Below are 7,282 nucleotides of genomic sequence, written 5' to 3'. Positions count from 1 at the left end.
CTCGCGCTCCCGGCTCCGCCCAGGCCCGGCGGTCCCCCCCTCGGGGCTCCAGCGAGGCCCCCGGGCCCACCGCCACCTACCCGCGGCCGTCGCCTCCGGAGCTTCGCGCTGCCCCCTACAGGCCGCGGGGCCCGGCTGGGCTCGGGGCTCCCCGGAGGCCGGGTCGGCGGGGCGCACCCCACCTCCAGCCGTCAGGCACCTGAAGGCATCCCCGGGGTGCGGCGGGCCCGCGGTCCTGACGCCGTGGCCTTGGCTTGCTGCGCCCGGCATCCAGGCCCAGCTCCTCAGTCGGGACCCTGCTCCCTCTGGGTTTCCTTCCTCAGTGGAGCAGACCCATTTCGCGTACAGAAACCGATCCCCTTGGGTGCCCTTGGACCGCTAAACTCAACAGACGTGGCTGGATGACAGGATCTGAGGTAGGGATGGGATGCTGGCAGGCATTGAGAGAAAGAAGACGTCCGCAGAGTTTATCTGGTGCCTCTATGTTGTCCCTTGGAGGTTTAGCACTGTTGCCTCCCTGAGTGTTTCCCAATCCTGCTCTGCCACCAAGGATGCTGGCTCGATGCTTGCTCGTCCAGTCCCTGCTGGGTACCATCCAAATCAGGCCCATCTTTTGGGACAGGAACAAAAATCAGTGATGAACGTGTTGCTCCCAAATGCAAATGCTTTGCCTGAACCTCCATTCCTGGAGCCAAGGAAGAGTGCAGGGCCGCTGTGCAGCCTGGCAGGACCGCTAGCCCACCCCTCCATCCCAGGAGCCTTGAGGTCCGGCCTCTCACCTGGCTCTAGCACCCCAGTTTTTCTCTCACTATGTATTGAAAGGCACTTTCCCCGGATACAGGAAAACTGAGCAGCTACTGGGACAGAACTTAGAGATCTTGCATGGTATGGTAGCAAATCGCCAAGGAGCCCCTGAGAAAATGAGCTTTAGCTTCATAAACATACCTACCCTTGCCCAGAAGCAGGATCAAAATCCTCCCCTGTTATTCTTGCAGTATATTACTTCTGATCCCTGGGCATGCTTCTGTAAAAATGGACAAGTCAAAGGGGCCTACTCGTTAACAAATGTTTTCTTATGGATAGACAACATTTTAATTATTTTCAGCCCCACCCCTCCATATTAACTCCCCTCCTAGTTAAGTTTCAAAATATTTTTGTCTTGTGATAGTTTTGCTGGAAAATACTTTCAAATAAGTTTCTCATTTGCTTTATTAGATTTATAGTCATAGACTGTATCTGTGAGAACATTGTGAGAGAGCGCAGAATGCAGGGGTCTTTCTGTTGAAGTTCTCTAATACTGATATTTTCGGTTACCAGAGGATCCTGCCCCTTTTGTAGTGGAGTCTAATCCTCTGCATTTCCATGTCACCGGCAGAAAGTTATGGCCAACATTCTTCAGCTCTTATCTGGAGTGCTCTGAGCCGAGGACCAAACACCCAGAATGGGTTGTTGCTTTCTTGTTTGCTGTTGTTTATGATGCTACTATCTAATTCACAAATGCCCTCCAAAATGAGCACCCTATCTGCTTCATGCTGGATCCCAAACAGATCAGAGCAGGGAGATTTCGTTGAAATACACTTGGCATTTAAATTAAAATGTTCCCCAAAGCATCTTGGCAGATCTGTAACTAATGATGGCAGATGCCCAAAGCCTGTGCCAGGTTGGGATATATCTCTGACCCAAGTGCTTCTCTCCCACAAGCCACTGGTCACACATGTGTTAGACAGGTACTTGATCCACAAACGGCCAAATGGTAAGTACCTTGATACGGTGACAGGGAGAGGCGTGTTCCTGTGGCATGCAGTTCTTGGCTCCCAACCTGTTTCTTAAGCTCAGCTAAGACTTTTTCTCTTCATCACAAACAGTGTGATAAGCAATTATTTCTCCTCCTTCCTGCCTGTGCCTCTTTCATTTACTAAGTGATTGCTTTCTCTCACTCTTATTTCATGAGCAATGTTATTAAAGAAATTGTAAATATTATGCCAAAATCCTTACTAAAGTGTTTTCACGGTCTTGTAAAATTCATAGAAGTTAGAGTTAGAAAGGGAGCCAAAATACAGTTGTCCAACAAATACTGTTTAGCGGTTCCTTTCAACCAATTTTCAGAGCAAAGCAATAAAATATGTTCATGTCGTTGATAAAATGCTCCTGGGTAACTCTGCAGTGTTTGTGCCAGTTTATGGCTTCTGTACAGATTAGGTTGAGTTCTCATAAGCAATGTATTCATGTTTAAAGTCCACAATACCTTTATACTCTCATTCAAGCATTCTGCCAGGCCATCACTGTCTCTCTTAGGCCTTCTACACATTTCAATCACCTTAGCTTTTAATCCTTGTCATTCTTCACCAAGCTGTCTTCTGTTTGCTTGCATTATTAATTTGAGACCTAGGACCTAAGCTATTCAGGATCCCTGGTCCATAATAAACTTTCAGTCTCCCCAGATAACCCTGATGCTGTTTACAGACTTCTCTGTGTCACTTATACCCTTGTAGGTTATGAATTCGGATCTGGTTTCCACTTCACAGGCTCTAATATTACGACTCTACATTTTTCTGACTCACTGAGCAGTTGGCTTCTACATTATTTTCTCCTCGGTGTGTGACAACTTTTACTTCCCAGAACCCACTCTCATCCTATTCCCTATGTTTCTCTAAAGATGCAGTTCAACTTCAGGTCTTCATGTTTGACCGCTCTACACATGCTTAGTCTGAGAGATAACTGGAGCAGAAAGTAGAAAATGCTTTAAGGAAGTAGCAGATTCCATCAAAGTACTGGTCCATAGAGGGTGCCCATTTGCTTCCTGAGCCAATCCATGCTTTTCAATTTCATCTGTTATTCCCCTGAAACTTACATTGTGCTTATTTTATCATCATCCTTAACAACAAGAAATAGGTACTGTCCTTTTCTTTCTGGGCACTTATGTGGCAAGTCAGACCTGCCAAAATTTTTTATTTCCATATTCTTACTCCCCTTTGGCACTAGGGGACCTTCAACCACTTTTCTTGGACCCATCCTTCTTCTACAAGTATATGCGGCTGCCAAGAAACTGTGCACTCAGAGAATTACATCAGTGCTTTCCAGTCAAGGAGGAACCTCTTTGTGAATTCATTACATTTTACATTTTCTCAACGACTATTGAATTATGTAGCACTTTGAAGTAATCTATTAATTACTGGGGATTTCAATAAGATTATTCTATTCTAAAAAGTAACAATATGGTAGACTAACAACAAAGGTACCTGTTGTTTATCATATTTTTCTGAATTCCCTCTTATGTACTTGAGTACTTTAATGTCGTTATTTTATTACAGGAGTAATAAATTGGTCATTACAAACACAAATGTCTATGTGGCCTGTGAGACAGCCTGGGTGGATTGGTTTACTAGAGTGCTAGAATTTATAGTTTCAACAGTAATATCCTTTGCATATAAAACACAGAGGACTATCCTGCCTGAAACATTCCAGTGTTCTCCTATCTCTGAGGAAGACATAGGAACATACTGATGAGTACAACCATCATTCAATCAGTGTGGAACAGCAATATTGTGTATGGAGGGCTCGGATCACCCAGTAAGAGATCTTACTGCTTCCACGAGGAAATGCTGGCCCAAGCAGACAATTTCATTTTATTTTTTCAGAGGAATATTTTCTCTTTCCAGAGAAGCCACAACCTAGAATATAATACTTGTTATTTACTCAGTTTATTTTCTTAGAGATATCACAAAATGAGAAGGATTTTTATATTTATTACCATTGTTACTATTAATATTTTTGAGACAAGGTCTCCTACTGTAGTCCAGGCTGGCCTAGAAGTTACTAGTATCTCAGGCTAGTCTCAAACTCTTGGTAACCCTCCTGAGTGCTGGCATTATAGACATGAGCCACCATGGCCATCTTCATTCTTTGTAAGGTTTATAGAAAAGCCTGTTTTCTCCTGCTCTACTCTACCTCCAATGACATAATAAGAAATGGCTTGCGAAAATCCTTCTAAATTTGCATGTCTTGTTAACATTTTTTTTTTGTTTTTGTTTTTGTCTATTTGTCTGTTTTTTCTTTCGAGACAGGGTTTCTGTGTAGCCTTGGCTGTCCTGGATTCACTTTGTAGACCAGGCTGGCCTCAAACTTACAGAACCCCAACTGCCTCTGCCTCCAAGTGCTGGGATTGCAGACATGTGCCACTGTGCCCGGCTTGTTAGCATGGTTTTTAAGAACATATGTTTTCATGAGTGTTAGCAGTTAAATATCCAATGTTCAGTGCACTGCTCCCAACCCACTTCCCTTCATCTACCCAACTCATACTCTTAACCTTAGAAGTGATTCATCTTGCTGGATCAGGCTGTAAAGTGATTAAGAGATGGGGTGGGGGATAAAGAAATGTTTCATCTCCAAAACCCAAACTGGGACCCATTATCCAGCCAGAACTTGGCCATTTCATCAGTCCTGTTCTAGTGTGCTGTCTGTTGCTGTACTGCGAACAATAGTAATTTGAAGAAGAAAAGAATTACTTCCTCTTACACTTCCAGGTCATGATTCGCCACTGAGGGGAGTCATGACAGGAACTTAGGGCAGAAGCTAAAAGTAGAAACCACGGAAACATAATGCCCACTAGATCACGCACTGCTTTGTGCTCTACTAGCTTTCTTATACAGCCCACACCCACCTGCCTGGGGACTGCCATGTGGGCGGGGTCTCCTACATCAACCACTAAACAAGATAATCTCTCACAGACATAGCCACAGCTTCCTAAATGGAAGTTTTCTCTCCTGGGACAATTGTAGGTTGTGACAAATTGACACTGACCGGCACAAGCCCCACCTCCTTCCCCCAAACCTACCTGCCAGTCTTAGATGGCTCATACACCCTCCACCCTATTCCATTCTCAACCCACCAGCATTCTTACATTATTTCCCCTGATGAGCCAGGCCTCATGGCCAAGGCTCCAAACTAGTGGTCTTCTGATTGGCCCCCTAGCTTTCTACTCAGAATTTTCCCTAAGATTCTTATACAGACAGCAAACGGCCTCAAGAAATAACTACATTGGCCATTCTTCAGTCTGCCTGCCCTTACCCGCACTGACCTCTCCTGTGGTCTAAAGTTAGCTTCAAATGAGAAACTGTGGGTTGGGTGTGATTATTGGCCTCCTCTGTTGGGATGTGATTGACCTCTGGGAGATCATGAGTTCTGTTACCTTCTTGTGAATACAAGTAAAGTAGAGTCTTCCCTGAGGAGTGGTCCATACCAACACCAAACATATGATAACAAAAGGAAATCAAAACTTTTGGAGACAGCCTTGAACCTGGTATCATAAAGCAACATAGAAGAAGCAGGTGCTTCCTAAGGAAGATGAGAGTACGGCCCAGTGGTGGGCACTTGCATGTCGGCCCAGAGCAAAGTACTCCAAGTGTGCTCGCGGCACCAGCTTCTTAGACGACAGGTAGCAACTCTATATGGGGGTCATGCAAGTGAGTGTAGGGGTCACAAAAACTGGGCCCCAGTAAAGGGGTTCAGAACAATTGATCAAAACTCATTCAAGGTCAAATTCACGATGAATGTGAGGTATCAAGCAGCACTCAGCCATGTTACGTCACATGACTTCTCCACAGCCTTGGTTGGATCTGGAATTGCACTATGCACTCACGTACCGTGCTGTGTGACACCAAGGATGCTGCCAGGAGCACTGCAGCTCACACAGACACTGCTGTGTGGTAGGAGCTTCAGTGCACTTGCTACAGATACCAAGTTTCCTGCTCAGACACAAATGGTGGTTTAATTACAGAAAACGACTTCTAATATTTTCCTGCCCTCGGTTTTCAGCATGTAAATATCAATTAGTATGTTAGATCATGTTGAGTTAGAATGATTTAAACAAGTTAAAAATTGCCATTTAACTTGCTGATTTTGAGCTTCACTTTTTTTTTTTTTAATGAATTTTGACTTAGAATTAAGACAATTTCCAGCAATTTCTGAAGTGGTCCTATACATACTTCCACCATTTTGTGCTACATATTTATGTAAGTCAGTATCTTTTGCATTGACAGTCATAAAATAAAAATTTCAATCAATTCTGAAAAACATTGAATATGTTGTACATCCTGCTAATATCCAGCCAAGATTTTAATCTTTATATAAAAATAAATGCACATGGTACATCATCTATCTTATTAGAATGAAACTTGACTTTGTCTTTAATAAATAGTAAATATATATACACACACAAAGAATTGTTTTAAAATAACTTAATGATTTACTGTCAGCAAATGTTTCATCTATATTCCTATTTTAAATACCTATATACATGGATGGCATGAAAATTTGGGGAGTGAAAAGGGGCCACAGTGGAAAAAGTTTAAAGAGCCCTGCTCAAAGCAATGAGAAGAGCATCCAGAAAACAGGCAGGGATAGATGCCTATATCAGAAGCGCCCTACAGCTGGCCTCTAGGTGACCAACCTGAAGTTACTCCGTGTGGTTTAAGGCCCTGATGCTGTTACTTAAGAGGGATTGTGCCAATCGTACCTCCCCTCCACTGTGCCACTATGTATAAAAGGACAGTCTACAAAGAAAAGAGGACATTCTCCTCTCCACCTCATGCCTAACCAGCATAGTGCTGATGCAAGGATAACAGCCAATGAGAAACGTCAGGAGAAATTGAGGCCCTGAGTTGAAGAAGCCGGGATGAGGTCTCTCTCCTATAATCTCACTGACATGCAGCTTTCTGCCTTTTCTACTAGAGCTGCCCTCATACGGATCCCGGTTTGCATCCCAATGAACACATTCAATGCTGGTTTTTAGTTTTTATTTTTGTTGACTTTTCTGGAACATTTGACGCTAACTCCTCTATTGTTGACATGTTCCCTGTCCTGCCAAGGTTCTGGGCCTGACTAAGGCACACATCAGCCTAAATATATTACATCTGAACTCCATCGATCTATTGTACCCCACGTGTCATTCAGGAGTGCTGCACCCACACGGTAGCCTCACTGAACGTCAGTAGCCACCTCCTGCATTTGTTGCTCCGTTTAAGCACTGAGGCATCACCAATCAGCCTAGAAATGTCTCTCAAGCTCATTCCCACCAGAATGGACTGTTTACTGTGTCATCACACTCTCCTTCTGCACTTGCCTCCTAACCCTGCCTGCTTCTGTTCCCTTCCGATGTCAAGCTATTTCTCCAGCTGCAACAGAATGATCCTGGGGCGGGGGGGGGGGGGGGGGGGGGGGGGGGGGGGGGGGGGGGGGGGGGGGGTGGAGATGGGGGTGGTGGAGATGGGAGTGGTGGAGATGG

The 7,282-nt window shown here is 44.6% G+C and overlaps 1 protein-coding gene across 1 annotated transcript in view; it reads right to left on the bottom strand.

Annotated features, from left to right (window-relative positions):
- Positions 1-128, bottom strand: part of Plcl2 (phospholipase C like 2) — a 183,601-nt gene extending 183,473 nt beyond the window's left edge. Inside the window, exon 1 of the mRNA XM_055614023.1 lies at positions 81-128. The gene's annotated coding sequence lies outside the window, so the exon portion shown is untranslated. The remainder of the gene's footprint in view (positions 1-80) is intronic.
- Between the last annotated feature and the right edge of the window lie 7,154 nt (positions 129-7,282).

Source organism: Psammomys obesus, unplaced genomic scaffold (assembly GCF_907164565.1).
Source record: "Psammomys obesus unplaced genomic scaffold, mPsaObe1.curated_primary_1811, whole genome shotgun sequence".
Lineage (NCBI taxonomy): Eukaryota > Metazoa > Chordata > Mammalia > Rodentia > Muridae > Psammomys > Psammomys obesus.
Note: the sequence above shows the minus strand (reverse complement) of the source record. Positions and strands in the feature narration are given on the sequence as shown.